The sequence below is a fragment of the Chamaea fasciata genome, unplaced genomic scaffold (assembly GCF_029207755.1).
Source record: "Chamaea fasciata isolate MVZ Bird 193981 ecotype frontalis unplaced genomic scaffold, bChaFas1.0.hap1 SCAF_14, whole genome shotgun sequence".
Classification (NCBI taxonomy): domain Eukaryota; kingdom Metazoa; phylum Chordata; class Aves; order Passeriformes; family Sylviidae; genus Chamaea; species Chamaea fasciata.
The window spans coordinates 1646495-1662640 of NW_027094099.1; the positions used below are offsets into that span (position 1 = coordinate 1646495).

The 16146-nt window shown below is 52.1% G+C and overlaps 1 long non-coding RNA gene across 1 annotated transcript; it reads right to left on the bottom strand.

The window, feature by feature from the left end:
• Positions 1-14462: 14462 nt before the first annotated feature.
• LOC136297104 (uncharacterized) lies at positions 14463-15944 on the bottom strand. The gene is made up of 4 exons (XR_010723095.1): positions 15858-15944; positions 15671-15712; positions 14763-14853; positions 14463-14659 (listed from the first exon to the last, which is right to left on the bottom strand). It is a non-coding gene; the product is annotated as an uncharacterized lncRNA (long non-coding RNA).
• Between the last annotated feature and the right edge of the window lie 202 nt (positions 15945-16146).

The following is a 16146-nucleotide window of genomic DNA, read 5'->3' on the forward strand; positions in this document are numbered from 1 at the left end:
AGCAGCGCTGCAGTGGGAAGGGCAGGACTGAGGGCAGGGTGAGAGGATCACCCCTTGCACACTCCCACCTCCTCCCAGGATGAAGGTGATGCTTTGTTTCACCCTCCAGCAGGCAGGATCTGCTGCTCTACTGCCTAGACAGGGAGAGGAGATGGTCCCAGATGGCCCAGAAAAGGCTTCTCCTGGTCCAGTCGGGGGACATGAACATGGGGGCCACCTCTGTGTCCAGGCTGAAGCAAACACATCTCTCCAAGGACTCCGAGGGCTTTTGAGTCCTGGATTCACGTGGGAAATCCTGGAAGGAGGCAGCCCCCAAGCCCCCTCTGCACGTGCCTGTAATTATCACACCTTCAGCTCCAGGAGCACCAGCCCTACTTTCCCCCATTCATAATTCAGCCTGACACAGCCCAGCAAAAATCAATTCACTCTTATAAGAAAGTGCCAAGGCAAATTATTTCCCAAAGCCTTCGACAGGGCTTTCTTCTCTCCCAACAACTGTATCTTTGGTGTTGAGTCCTAAATTACAGATTAACTCTTTAAGCTCTTCCAGGGAGCACAGCCAGACAGGTGACTAATGAAGCCCTTGGCAAGAGCACCTTGTCACCTTGTTGGCCATCCATTAGAAGATGGGCCCATGTAGCTGTTAGTCCATCCATTTGTCCTTCCCTAATTCATCCCTCTAGACACACTGCCAGCTGTACAACCCTTGCCACATGACCTTGGCAGGGAAGCAAGTGAAGCAAGGACTGCCTCAGTTCCTAGTGAGGCTCTTCAGGCACTTGGGTCTCTGGAGATTCCTGTCTGGCCTTCCCCAAGGCAGTTTGTGGCCATCAGAGGTTGTTGGTTTTTTTTTTTTTCCTTTTCATAGTGTCCTGGTAAAGTCACCATAAGGAAGAAAATTCAGCTTGGCATCCCTGCTGCCTTGAAAGCCACGTGCCAGTGGCAGGGTCCAGTCCTGAGGTGCCCTGCAGCACCCTGGGTGACATTCCCTTGAGAATGCCCACCAGCTCCTGAGCAGACATGGCAGGAAAATACCAGAATGCTAAAAAGCCTTCAAATCTGCTCAATGAAAAGGCTTTCCTCAGCCTCGGACCACAAAGGTTAGAAATCAGAGGGAGCCCATGAAAGAGCAAATCTAATAAAGGGAGTTTTAATCAGAGCCAAGAGAAGGGGGTGAGAGAACGGATCAGAGTTGTAAACTGGCTGAAAATCAGTCCCTTCGTTATCAAAAACACATCATTGGAACTTAATACTATTTGACATTTCATTAAGTTAAACCAGAAGTCTCAGGAACAGAGAGAGAGAGAGAAAAAAAAAAGTACATTATTAATTTTAAAGACCTCCTCCTGTAAGGGCTCACATTAAAAAAGAAAAGAAAAATGTCAGAGGAAAATTGTTTCTTTATGTTTTTCTTCACTTTCCTGCCCTGTCTTTTTTCCTATAGCTTGGAAGAGGGTTGATAGGCATGGAAAACTCTGGTTGAGGTTTCCCATGCCTTCCCATATGCCTAGAGTCACCTGGCATAAACCAGCAAGAGCCATTGCTGTGAGTAATTCATGGACAGGCTCACAGAGCCTCGGGATGCTGCCCAACATGCTGCTGTCCTGCACCCACCACTGGTAGAGGAGCTGAGGACCAAAATAGCCATCCCCAAATCCAACAGCATCCTCAGAGGCTGCAGTGAGGGGGATATCTGCTCCCTGCTTCCCTGCCAATGAGGAGCGAGGAGCGGAAGGCAAAGCTGCCAAAAATAAAACGACTCAGGACACCGTCTCTATTGTAAGGGCAGATGGAAGGCGCCGGGGCTGCGCTTGAAAAGGCAGATCTAAAAGGATGGAATTAAAGAGAGTTTGGAGAAAGAAAGGCTTTCTGCTAAAGCCGATGTGCTGCTCTGCAGATAAGGCTCCACAGGTGGAGTGGCAGGCACTCGTTGGATCTAATTGGGAGAGGGAAAAACCCACCTCAACTGTCCCCAGATGCCTTTGGCAGCAGGAAGGTGGCTTCCCTCGCTCCTCCAGCTCCCACTGCCAACTTTTTTAAAAGCACTTCTGCATCTTGCCCTGGCATTTCAAGAGAATTCAATAATCTTAGGCAATTATTTCAAAGGATTTTTGAAATTGTCCTATTTTTCCCCTTTCAGTGTGGCTGCACATCACAATGCCCGAGAAGGCCCGGCTGCCTGCGGGGTGGCCAATTTAGCTCCATGGATTTTGACTGCTTTCTCAAGTCCCACTATTGATTTTCTGCTGGGTCCAACTGAGAATTCAGCTTATTATAAAAATCACAACTGGGGCAGAGCTATGTTGCCGGTGCTGTGTCTAGATGAGGCTTCCACCTTCCCCCAGAGTGGGTCCTGCTGCCCTGCAGGTCCTGTGCTTGTAGGGCTGATGGGGTGATGTGGCCTGTTGATAAAGGAGAGACATTTCCCTGGCTTCCCCAGTGATGCCCAGGGTTTGCTCTGTGCTGGCAAATACCTGTTTCCTGTCTCATGCCCTGTTTAACAGCATTCACTCTCACCTGTTTCTTGCACAGACAGTTTTAAGTCCTCAATTTCTCTCTTCAGCCAAGGACTTCATTTGCTGCCAATGAAGCTGGTGGTTTCAAGAGCTGGGCCAGGTGACTTGCCTTAAGGCAGATGTTCAGTGCTACTCAGCCAGCTGAAAATGGGGAAATAATAGGAAAAACAATGACTTCCATGCTGAGCTGCTTGTACTGGCTCCCAACCTCACCATCTCATGCCCAGAGGACACCCCCGTGCCACCATCTCCCCCCAGGTAACTGAGTTTTACTCCTCATTGCTATTCAACATGCCCTGGAAGGGGTAAGGAGGCAACAGAAACACTGAAGCCACCTCACAATGGCTTTGGCTTTTGTTCCCTGATATTGCTGCCTCCTGACAGAGCAGGAACACAGAGGGGATATTTATAAGCCCTACCAGCAGTGGGGTTGGCTCTGGGCTGTGTTTAAAGCATCTCTGTGTTTTCCCAGCTTTAACCACCTCCCAGATATTTACAGCATTTGACAGCTGGAGACAGAGTCAGGCTAAAGTGCTCATCTGCTTCCATGAATGACCCGCACCTAAGGGAGATATTGTTAGGGGATAACGGAGGAGAGGAAAGGGGAGCTCCTGGATGGAAACACGGATATTTCTCTACCACAGCAGGTCTCCCTCCCCAAATTCCCCATGTGAGCATGGCCAGGAGGAGCTGGAGAGGGACATATTATACCAAAGTGAGGGACTCCTTCCTTCATGCACAGGGGCCAGGCTGGTTGGGGTTTAGAAGGGCCCCTCTTGGCTTCCCTCTGCTTCCCATCCCAGCTATAGATCTGCCTCGTTTTTTCTCTCTCACCCACACCCCCTTTATCTCCTGTTTATTTTTCTTCACCGCTTTTGCATCCTATTCATCTGCCTTTCTTTCCGTCTCATCTCCCCCATCCTGAAAGGCTTGTCAGGAGAAGAAAGAGCAAGCCCAGCTTCTCCCAGCTCTATTTGCCAAATAAGGCCTAGAGTCAGGTTTTATTTAACAAAAGGAAAATGAACTGAATGCAAGTAGGCCAGAAGAAGCGCCTGTGGATAAAAAGGATGACGGCAACGAGAAGGATGAACACGGCAGAGGCAGAGCATCCCCTTGGGGTTCTGGACACAAGCTCCTTGCCAAAGCCCAGGTCCAGTGCTGGGGCAGCCGCCGGCCACAGCCTCGGCTGTTGTGTTCGTTAGTGGTGCTAAAACAGCGTGACAAATACGGGAGTGTCACAGGAGGTTGGGGAGTCAGTCAGGTGGCTAATGAGCTGGGTTAGGGCGTCGTTATTTGAAGCCAAAGCAGTGTTTTCTTTCCCCCAATTGGCTATAATGCAATTAGAGAGGCAGCAGCTATTGGGAGAGGCAGCAGCAGAGGTGGGGGAGCGAGGAGAGGGAGAAAAGCTGTGGAAACCCCTCCTGCTCCACGCCATGGTGTGGGAAGCACTGCCTTAAGGAAGAGAAACTGCAAGTCGAGCTAGAGGATGGTCTGTCTTATCAGGCCCCCAAGGACATGGAGCATCAATTCCCCCAAGCAACCTGAGGACAAATTTAGCTCAACCCCGACCTGCAGCACATCTGTCCAGACACTCCGTAAATCTCAACTCTCCTGGTGCCTACCTTCCCAGCCAGGGGTGCCTCTTGGTGCTGAGGATCCATCTGTCCTCAGTCAGCATTGTGCATGGAGGGAGCTTTGCCTTGCCTGAGGACAAACCCTTCCCCATGCCCTGTGGGCTGGAAGGCATCCCCCACCTCCCTCCAGCCTTCCTCAGTGATGCTGAAAGAGGACAGGGCTGGGAGCCCCTATAGCACTCATGGGGCTCCTTCAAGGGATCCGGGGGGACTTAAGGTCAGCTCCTCTCAGTCTGCACCCCCTTCTTCAAGCCCAGGCTTTCAAGGTTCTTTCTGCACACAGTTCACTCAAGCAGTCTCAAAGCAGCTGAATCAAAAGCAACTCAAAATACATTTTTGCAGCCTTTCTGGAAAAATAGCCTTTAAAGAGGGGCCTGGCCCCGTGCCCAGAGAAGTTAACTTCAATTGACTCGGCTGCATTTTGCTCCAGGCCTTCTCTGATTTTTCTGGAGCGCCTTGTAATATCAAAATGCTACTGCGAGGAAATTAAATTCACTGCACTTAGCACCAGTGTAAGCTCTTTCCTCCATGCCACACTCTTGCACAGGCACCAGAGCATCTTTAGCATCAGCTACCTCAGCCTGCATCACTGCAAACACACATCCCACAGCATCTGCAGGATCAGGTACACACCTCTCCCCCCAGGAATCTGCTGGTTATTCACAGCCATGGCTCCTGGCTGCAAATTACTCGCCAGCCTTGCTCCCGAGATGGCAGGCAAAGAGACCCACATCAGTGGCAGAAACACTACTGCATAGAGCTTGTTGTTGGGGTTTAGGATTCTCCCTTGTGTTTCTTTCTCTCGTGGAATTTTGTCCCATTTGCCGCTAAGAGACAATAACGGCCACTCCTTAACCGAGACAAAAGAAGTTGCCACGGCAAGAGTGCGGCTGGCTACTCTCTCGGCTGGGGAGTTTCTCGTGGAGGGGCAGCGATAGCACGACGTTTGTCTGGGGAAGGGCATCGGGGCAGCTCCTCGCTCTCTCGGCCCCGGAGGGGACGCGGGCCGCGGTCACTGTGGGGAGAGTTCGCCAGCGCTGCCCGGCTCCGTCTGCTGCTGCTTCTCCTGCCGGGAGCCAAGCTGTGCCTGTGGCTGCTGCACTGGAGCCTTACCGACACCCGAGCTCAGTGACAAGGGCCCTCCACCACCTGCTCGGGTGTCTCAGGGAGCCCCGGCATCCCGGGCCCTTTCCCCTCCGGGGGAGCCTCTCCCGGCCGAGCTCGGGAGCCGGGCTGCCGCTGCCCGGCCCCGCCGTTTCTCTGCCCCCGCTCCGGGGTTTTTGCTGCACCGCGGCCGCACAGCCCCTGCGTGCCGGGACACCCCGCGGCTCCTGGCACATGGAGCCGGGTTGTGCCGCCTCTTGCCCGCCGCCCGGCCGAGCCCGCCCCGCCGTTCTGCCGCGGCCCGCGCCCGCCGTCCGGCCCGGCGCCATCACCGCCCGAGGAGCCGCGGCCGGGCCGGCGCCTGCGCCCCCTGGCGGCGGCGCCACCTGGCGGCTGCGCCGGGCACTGCAGCGCCGGGGCAGCGGCGGGAGCGGCCGGGCCTGAGAGCTGTGGGCGGGACAGAGAGAAACCCCACAGAGCTCCGTGTGGGGTGAGACACAGAGAAACCCCACAGAGCTCCGTGTGGGGTGAGACACAGAGAAACCCCACAGAGCTCCGTGTGGGGTGAGACAGACAGAAACCCTACAGAGCTCCGTGTGGGGTGAGACACAGAGAAACCCTACAGAGCTCCGTGTGGGGCGGGACAGAGAGAAACCCTACAGAGCTCCGTGTGGGGCGAGACACAGAGAAACCCTACAGAGCTCCGTGTGGGGTGAGACACAGAGAAACCCTACAGAGCTCCGTGTGGGGCGAGACACAGAGAAACCCTACAGAGCTCCGTGTGGGGCGAGACACAGAGAAACCCTACAGAGCTCCGTGTGGGGTGAGACACAGAGAAACCCTACAGAGCTCCGTGTGGGGTGAGACACAGAGAAACCCCACAGAGCTCCGTGTGGGGTGAGACAGACAGAAACCCCACAGAGCTCCGTGTGGGGTGAGACACAGAGAAACCCTACAGAGCTCCGTGTGGGGTGAGACACAGAGAAACCCCACAGAGCTCCGTGTGGGGCGAGACACAGAGAAACCCTACAGAGCTCCGTGTGGGGTGAGACACAGAGAAACCCCACAGAGCTCCGTGTGGGGCGAGACACAGAGAAACCCCACAGAGCTCCGTGTGGGGTGAGACACAGAGAAACCCTACAGAGCTCCGTGTGGGGTGAGACACAGAGAAACCCTACAGAGCTCCGTGTGGGGTGAGACACAGAGAAACCCTACAGAGCTCCGTGTGGGGCGGGACAGAGAGAAACCCTACAGAGCTCCGTGTGCTGTGGGGCAGACACGCACCCTACAGAAGGGCTCTCTGTGCTGTGGGGTGGGACAGACACACACCATACTAAAGGGCCCTGAGCGCTGTGGGGTGGGAGCACTGCAGGGCCTGGTCCGTGTGGGACAGACACACGCCCCTACAGAACTGGCATCCCTTTTCCCGTAGCTTTGCCTGAAAGCCCCCTCATTTCAAAGTTATAATAATTCAGAGGGAAGAAGATCATATTCTCCGTTCCAAGGGAGGTTCCCACCTGTCTTTCAAACCAAGACACTTGTACGTTATATATTTTATATTTACTCTTCATGTGTATCAAACCTTCTCCCATCAATGCACTGCAATGAACAGAGGAGCCTGGATGGTTCCATTTAAGTTAATGGAACCCTTTGTGCTTTCTTTAAGTTAAACCTTAATTTACCCGATTAAGCAGGACCTGGATACAGAGGCTGCTGAATCCCCGTGGCTTGTTCCCATTCCCACACTTATTTGCTGTTCCTGGGCATTGCCAACTAACTGGCCCCTTTGGCTTGATTTTCTGGGGGAAAATACAAGCCTAGACACCTCATAAGAAGACTGAGGGTGATGCAGCTTTCAGTAGCTGGAGCAGTGGGGCTGGGGGACATCCCGGGTTGGGAGGGTCTGGGATGCTTTTGGGGAGTGGATACTGACCCACTGGAGGTGCAGCCCACAAAGCCTCACATCAAGGAAGGGGCTGCATGACCAACAGTCTCTGCTCTCAGGGGAACCTGGTGTTTCCTTTTCCACAGCTGGAGAAGCTGCCTGGCCAACTCTCTGCCTTGCCAGAAATGTAGCACTTCTTAAAACAAACGCACTTGGCCTTAAATCCCCTTTTACTCCTCCTCGTGACCAGCTTTGCTCCGGGAGCCGGGTGTGCTCAGCAGCAAACCCACGTACAAGGAAAGCACATCAGCTCCTGGTGGGAAAGTGAATTATTGAAGCCAAGGGAAGCTGTGACGAAGCAATCAGGGTGGACTGCCGTATGCTCCCAGTGAATTATTCAAAGCCTGGTTTTAAAGCAATTCCTGAAATAAAGATGATAGAAAAATGGAGGTGAAGAAAAAAATCCCGCTGTAAAGGGCCACTGTGCTGCCCCCCTGGGTGTGGGGACCAGGCCATCCCCTCCACAGGCTGCTGCTGCCCAGTAGAGATGGGCATACACACAAAAAGACACCCTGGATGTATCTTTTAAAGCTCCTTTATCCCAAAGTCAGACAATTTAGTCTGGATGGGCTGGTTTAACCCCACTGACAGGTGAGCCAGGCAAAGAAAAAGTCCCTGCTTCAGCGGACATCCTGTGAATTTATTTGATTTCAACAGACCTGAAAACAGCAGAGCTAGAAGAGACGTGTGGTGCAGGGAATGGGGAAAACCAGGCTGAACTGCCTCGAAGGCTCCTAAAGAAAGCCAAACCACAAAGGAAAACAAGAAGGAAAGAGAAAATACTTTATTTCATCTGTTTGAAGTGAGGAAGATACAGGAATGAGCAAACACCGAACTGTTTTGCTTCTGCTCACAAATGAACACACCGCTGAGCCTAATGCCTAATGGGATTTTAGATTAAAAGTTTTAACAAAAAATAACAACCACCTCCACAAATAGAGTTTTATAAGGTCAAATAATAGATGCAAGGGAGTAAAAACCACTGCCAGTGTTTTACCTCCTTCTGCAAGGGATCCTTCTCCCAGCCTGAGCCCATCTTCAGGTGTCCTCCTCTAAATCCTGCGTTTATTCTTGGTCATCGTGTTTCCTGCAGAGTATGGCTGGGGAATAATCCTCTAGCATCCTATTTTGGCTGCCTTTTCTAGGCAGGGTTTCACAAGTAGTTTGGCTCCCATGAGCCAAGGCCACCTTTGGGGAGCAGCAAAGCTGGGGACAGGGAGCAGAGACGGCCTGGGTGGCAGTAGGATGCTCCACAGGGAAAGACACCTTCCCACAGGGTTTCCCATCACTCTTGGGGTTTCTCCAGCAATGCAGGGCTGCAGTCTGCGTTGGCTTCAGTCAGGGGATCACCAACACCCAGAAGGGTTCTGATATGCACTGACACCCCCTTTGATAATCGGAAAATCTTCGTCCCGCACACAGCCTGGCCCTTTAGCCACCCGTTTCTGCCGGGCATCAGATTCATGTGTCCCGTGACTCATTTTTGGAGGTATCAGGTACTTTCAGCTACATCTGACTTCAAGGACATCGGGGGTTTGCAGCACTCTTGAAAAATTAGGCAACTTCTGCACGCCTAAATAGATGCTTAATGACAGACACTTGTGGGTGAGCTGTTGGCAGCAGCCCAGGGCCGCGGTGAATCAGACACCGCCAGGATGGGTGATGGGTTTATCCCCCGGAGCTCTTCCCGGCAGCGCCCTGCACGGGACAGCGCGTCCTGGCACCCAGCCCCTCCGCGGCCCACCCATCCTGGCAGCGAGCATGGGCTCTTCCCGACCACATCCCACACTCCCAAGAGGCAAGGACGAGCACGCAGCACCCTCCTTGCAGAGGGATGCTCAGGTGGCTGCTGCAGAGGATCCGCTCCCCAGCACGAGGTGCGTGTGTGGGCCGCCCCGCATGGGTCGTGCCGGGGAGCGGATCCTCTCCAGCAGCCGACCCGGACCACCGGGTGATTGAGAAGCATCGTTGGCCTCTCCAGCGCTCTCAGTCCCCCTTCTCCCCCGCTGATTGCAATCAACACCTCATTCATACGCCTCTGTTTACCAATTTTCCAGGAGGTATCATGCTAATGAAGGGAGCCAGGCAATCAAGCAGCCTCCCAGAAGTGGGGAAGAGGGAAGGAAGAAAAGGCTGCTGCCGGGAAAAAGAGGGGAATGGCCCAGGCAAGGCTGGGAGAAGGGAGAGGAGAACCAAATGGGGGCTCCTGGGGTTCACTCTGCCCCACTGCCAGCCCTGCATCCCTTCCTGGTGCAGCTGTGAGGAGAAAGATGCCGTTACCTGTTGGACAACATCTGCAGCATCCTTGGCAGAGGGGCTGAGGTAGCTGGGTATCACATTGAGCAAGATGAGGATGCTGGCCACAGCACTGCAAGGAAGGTTTGCAGCTTCTGCGAACGTTCAGCTCAACCTCTGGAGAGCACAGTGCTGAGCCCGGGCTCATGGGCTGTGGTCTGCAATAGTATTTGCCCCAGGAATTACAAAACTGCTGTACAAGCAAGGGCTCCATGCAGGGAACAGAGTTCAAATTGAGTGCCAGGTCCTTCAGGCCACCCTCTTGGCTGCCTGGAGGTGGCATCATCAATGCTGGTGGTGGTTTAACACTTCTACTTACCTGGTACAATGGTGAGATTACTCCCTTCTCACTAAGATGAAGAATAAGGGGTAATGATCCTCTGGCCAAAATCCTAAAATCCTACTCTGGCAATGAGCCTGAATCCCCCTTGGCCAAGGAGGTCCCCAGGCTGCATCCCCATCTAGCACAGAGGCTGGAGACAAACAGATCCTTGCAGGCAGAGCTGGCAGCAGCAGGATGGTATGGAGCTGGATGGAGAGGCCAGAGGAGTGACAGGTAGGGCCGTGTCCCCTCCATGTCCCCGTGCCTTCAGCTATCTGATTCATGCAGACCAGGAGTGACAGCCTGGCCACACAGAGCAGCTCCGAGCTGGCAGAATCTGGAACCCTTTCCCAGCTCCCAGTGTGCTCACCCATCAGTCAGCGGGGAGGATGCACAAGCAGGGCAGGACTGCCCACCCCAGAACCACCCAGAACCAGGGTGTCCCTGTCCCTCAAGGTTTGCTGTCGAGAGGAGCTGAAGATGCTGAGATTCCCCTTGGGGCGTGTCTCCCTTAACAACACAGCAGCCACAAAGGATTGTCCAGCAGGCTTTCCCGACCCCAAACTGCCCATAACATGCTCTTTACAGCCTGTTCTTGTCCTTTCTGCAAGGCTGTGCTTGGCCGACTGCCCTGGGGCGGGGTCCAACCCTGGCCTCTGCGCAGATGGGGACAGGCTCTCCATCACCTCCTGCTGCTTGCTGGAGCGAAGCTGCCACGGGACAGCTGCCCGTTCCTGCCTGCCGGCTCCTTTCTGCCACGACTACAGGCTTAGGGAGGATTTTTGAGGCAAGGTCCTGTTTTTCAGAGCAGAAAGCTCCTTGGGGCAGGATTTTCAGCGCTGGTGGACTGGGATCCCACGTGGGGTAGAGGAACCTGAGGGCGGTGCTGAGGCCGTGCAGCTGAGGACATCTCCTTGCCAGGAAGCCAAGCAGAAAGGACGGTTTACAGGTGGCAGTCGGGCAACAAATAACACAGTGGAAGACAGACGTGATTCCAGCCAGATGGAGAAACAGCAACAAACAATCTGTCTCCGGCAGAGGAGCCCTGACAGCCCCAGCCACCACAGAGAGGGGTGCACCCTTGAGGGGAGGTGAGCACGGGCCTTGCCTGGCCCCCAGCTGGGTTTGGAGCTCACCAGAGCTTTGACACCTCCCCACCCCACTCTAATCCCGGAGCACCACCCCTTATCCCGCAGGAACTGGGTTTTGAGGCATTGAGAGCTGCCTGTACTCCCCCCTTGCCTACTAAGCCCCCAGGCATAGCTGATTGATGAATGGGCTCTCGACATGATTGATCTCATTGACAGTGTGAAACATGGTGATTACCTGGTGCTGGCAGATTTTCCTAAGTGTAGCTCACGCAGGCACAGGACGTTTGTGCCATTATCATTATTAACTCCATTGTTAACGACTAATCTATGCAAAGATTTGGCCTGGCCTCTTTGAAACACAGGAGGCGGCTGTGTTCATGCTGGATATGGACCCATGCAAGAGGAAAGGGGATTTTTATTCATTTAAATTTTTTTTTCAGAGTCTATTTAAGGAGGTGAGCATCCCCCAGGCATTCCTTTTTGCTCCCTTGTCCCTTCCGCCCTGGGTGCTCAGCATTTCTGGGTGGTGATGACAAGGTATTTCAGGAGCTCTGCCCCATCCGCTCCCATTAAAATCCACCGCAGGTCTCAGCTTTCCCTGAGAGAAAGAGTCCAAACCTCTTTTTAAAATGTTTTCTCCCCAAATATCTGCCATTTGCCAAACCTAAATTTCAGCCCAGAAACTTAACCACAATAAATGAGCCTTTTGCTTGCAGACCCCCCTGGAGCACAGTCGGCATTTCCTCCTTTGAAAGCAGCAAGTCAGCTGAGACCTAATCAACGTCTTTCCAAAGAGGGGGAAAAAAATATAAATAAACCCTGCACCGAGGCGTTGTAGCTGATGCTCAAGTCAGGGGATCATTTAGGGGATGATTTATTGAATAGCAAACAGGTAAGAGGGAGATTGGGCTAAGGGGGGACAGGCATGACAAAACAGGAGGGATTTAGCAACAAGGTAAAAATAGCCTAAAAATATGGCAAATGAGAAAATAGCGACAGTTGCCATCCCCACAAGGATGAGTTAAAATCCTGGCTGGCGTAACTCAGCGGAGAGCCCAGGAAGCCAATGGAGCTGCAGTAATTTACAATAACTGCTAGTTTGGCTCAATTTAAATAGCTCCACTTTATGAATACCAGGAATATGTGTGCGAAAGAGGAGAGGAGAGTTGGGAAGGTTTTATTTACACTGCAGCTTAGAAGCTGCTTAAACTGATTTGGAAGCAGGTGAATAATTAATTGCATCTTTAAGGAATCGAGCTGTTAATAATACTCCCCACAGTGGCAGTTTATAAATGTTCCTGTCAGGGCGGAACATGGAGCATCGCAGAGGGAAGGTGGTGGGGGGAGGAAAAGCCTCGAGGAAACTGTTCCCCCCACTCCCCTGCCTGCAAAATGAATTAAAGTTGCCATTTTTTCTGTCATCCAGCTGTTTATGACACCTGGATGTCAAATCAATATTATAATGACAGCACCACAGCCAAAAAAAATTCAAAAAAGGATTTTTTTAAAAAAAAAAGTCCTATTACTACATGGAAAATATTTGTATTGCCTCCCACTCTCCAGGGTACAGCCTGTTAATTGGGCACAAAGGGTAGGATCTGCCTGGAGCCTGCAGAACCCGTTAGGGAAGCAGCTGGTAATGTTATGATGGAATTGGGTAAACAGGTTCGTTGAGGGGATGAGGGTCCTGAGCAGTGCAGGGATTGGTCCCTCCTGCTTCTGGACAGCCCAGGACCTCCTGTTACTTCCCTCCCTCCCTCCTGTTGATCCATCCATCCCTTCCCTCCCTCCCTCCAGCCCTATCACCAGGAGGTGCTTGCAGAAGGGGGATGGATGAGCAAACAGGTGCCTTCACACCACTTTCCCCAGTTAATCTCCCCCAGCCAAGAAAATCCAAAGCTGGAGCAGCCAGCACAGCCAGGACTACGGGGATTAAATCGGCAAAAACCTCCAGAACCAGGAGTTTGGGGATGAATCTGAATGCTTACACTTCTGCACAGGAATAAGCCAGTAATAATGAGTTGGGAAGGAAAAGCTGGGAGAAAAGCTGGTTCCTTCAGGGAATCTTTGGCTCAGAGAAGGATTTGGCCATGGAAAATGGTGCAAGTCACCACCGCAGGGCAGGGGCTGGATGGGGGCATCACCAAGTATCCCCAGCCCTGGGGTGGCAACAGCCCCTCCATTCCCACCCAGGAAATGGGGGCAAGAATATCCAAGGTTTTGCTCATGCTCTCTTTTGCTGTTTTCTTGCCTCTTTATTCCAGCTGGGGACAAACCCATCTCTCTCCAATCCTTCAAGGCACATCCCAGGACCTGTGTACAGGGTAGGGCATGGCAAGGGAGCTCCACACTGATGCTCCCAGCACACCTCTGAGGTGAAAAATCAGCACCTGCAGAGCCCTGCCTCATTTTCCATGATTAATCAGTTTGCTTGAGAGCAGCAGGACTCCCACCCTCATCCATCCCCCCTGACAGCCACGTGTGAAGGCTGACGTTAATCAGATAAATTCTTTTGCAGTAGCACCAACAATTTTTCTAAAGCACAGTCTCCCTGGAGCTACTAATAATTACTCCAGATCCAGACATTAAAGCATCACCAAAAAAAAATGTTTTTAATTAAAAAATTAATTTTTCTGACAGACCCACTGACGCTAAACTTGGAACAGCACAGCATCCATCAGGAGGGAAAGGAAAGGGATGGCAATGACCTGAACACAAGCCTCTGCTGGGAAAGGGGAAGGGAGAAGAGTGGCATCCCTCAGGGCTTTGGAGAAGCTGTCCCATCTCCAAATGCCCTGTAATGTCCCCGCTCTGTACAACATGTCTCAAATGGGGCAGAGTTATGGTGGTGCCCAGCTCAGTGATTGCAATCCCAGTTGCACCTTTCCCAAAAAAACACCTCTGGGCTGCTGGCAGGGGAAGCAGGAAAGAACTGTATTCCCAAGTGCCATCTCCCTAAGCCTCTGGGAATGGCATCCCACTGGCAGGACACCCTTAGCCTCACCAGGTACAGGAAGAACCCTGCAGGATCATCTTCTTTCCTGAAGGTATCTGAACATTCCAGCCAGGCTGGATTCATTATCCCTGGGCTGGGAGGGGACAGGAGGGGAGAGAATGGAAATAAAACCTGTCATCAGTGGAAAAAACATGCATTACCTCAAAAGGTTTTTGTTGGGGAAAAGAGAGGGAGAAAAAGGTTCAGATTCTCTCAGGTCAATCTGAGAGTAGCCAAACTGAGATGCAGCCACAGTGATACAGTGCCCAGTGCTAAAACAACCCTGGCGTGATGCTCTGGCAAGATTCATCCCAATGCCTGGGGTTACAGCCCCAACTTTTTCTAACCACAGCAATGCTCAAGCTCTCCTTCCTTCTGGCTGCCTCTCACCCAGGGGGCTCAGGCTCAGAATATAATGGACCTCTTCCCTTGCCCTTCCCAGCACCAAGGTTTGCAGAAGAGGGTAATGAACGTCCCTGTCTCGCGGGGTCTGGGGATGTTTTACACGAGGCTGACGGAGGAACACAGCCAGCAGCGCACTGCTAACAAAAGATGCTTTATTGCAGGAGGATGAAAGGCAGGATGGATCGAGGCAGGGGTTGGATTAATTGGATATGGGAAAATACCTAAATATATACATGGAGGGAGAAGCAGCGAGGTGCTCCTGCAGGACTGAGTTCAGGAAAAGCCAAATTGACGTGCTTAGATAAAGACGCTGAGAGCTGATTCCTCAGCTGCAAGTGGTGCTGCCAGCCTTCTGCAAAAGAGGTAAGGGCAAAAAAGTCCCCAAATCTGCTTAAAATATCCCCTGTACCTCCCCAAAGGGCCCCAATGCATCATGGCAGGAGAAGAATATTCACCTCCAGTGATAAGGCTGGGGCTCAGGCAGGACCTTCCCTCCTCCTGGCCTAAGACCCCACTAATGAATTCAATGAAGTCAGTCCAGAAGATCTGGGAAACACAAAAGGTTGAATGAACTTGAGTTGCTTAACCCAGAGAAGAGAGTGTCAAGGGCAAAACTGAGTCTGCAAATACAGGAGGTGATGGTTGCAAAGTGAGAGAGAGAAACCTGTTCCCTGCATCCAATGTGAGAAGGAGAGGAAGGGACAGGTTAGATGTTAGCAATCCTCTTTCCAGCAGCACTAGGAATGATTCTGGGCAGCCCAGGTCCCATCAAAGGGTAGTTTTTATTGAGGAAAGCTGCAATTTTTACAGTTTCCAAGGCAGGTGGATTGCTGGTATGTTGTGGGTAATTACACCAGTACATCTTCCCACAGCATCCCACACCCAAGTGCAGCAGCTTGGCCTCTGTCAGAGCAGAGACTGGAGGAGCAATATGACTTGATTTTCCATCAGCTCACCAAACAGGTGAGAAAATAACATGCAGAGCCATTGCCCTTCACGTACAGCGAGCAGAGATTAACAGGGATTTATCTCAGCACTCCCCCTAATATGCTGCTCCCTCTCTGGGCTGGAGAGATGCTGGGTGCAGAGGAAAAGGGGGGAAGGAAAACACCTGTGGGACCTTGAGAACCACAAATCACTGCTTTTCACCTCTCACTGAGGATAATTCAGTGGCTAGAGCTCTTTTGGAGATCTCAAACCCATGTCTGCCTTCCTATGTCTCACTTCTGCCTTATTATGGTGCGTTTCCCTCTTCTTCCCTCAAAAAAGCAAAAAAACCCCACCCCAACCCTTCATCTTTTCTGTGACGAGGCAAGAATGTTTCTGCTCATCTGAAAGCCTTCAAAATCAATATATAACTTACCTGTAATAATCCCACACTTCAGAAAATTGCTTCAAATCACATCTATTTGGGGGAGACAGTAATTTAGGCTGGCTTCCCCCAGGAATTTCTCCTCTGTAGGCGCATGGCTCAGTCCTGGGAGCAGCAGGTTGATGGAACGGGTACATAAATACCCTTGGATAGAAGCCTGGCTCTGTGTCTCACTCACCTCACAGCTGGCCATGCCTCTCCTGGCTGCAGCCCCAGCTGATTTCCAGGCCTCCATCACTTCTTAACACATTTTTTTTTCCCCTGGATTCTTGAAATTAAATGCTGCTAATTTATTTTGCAGAAAACTCTGCAACCTGCTGGTACGTCTCTGCCAGCTGTGACCTCATCCCCCAGTGATTGGATTTTGGAGTAAATTAATAGAACCAGTTCATTAATTAATTGCAACTAACTTGTGCGGTGAACTGGACCCATCTCTCATGTTCCCAGACTGCCCAGGAACTGCTCCA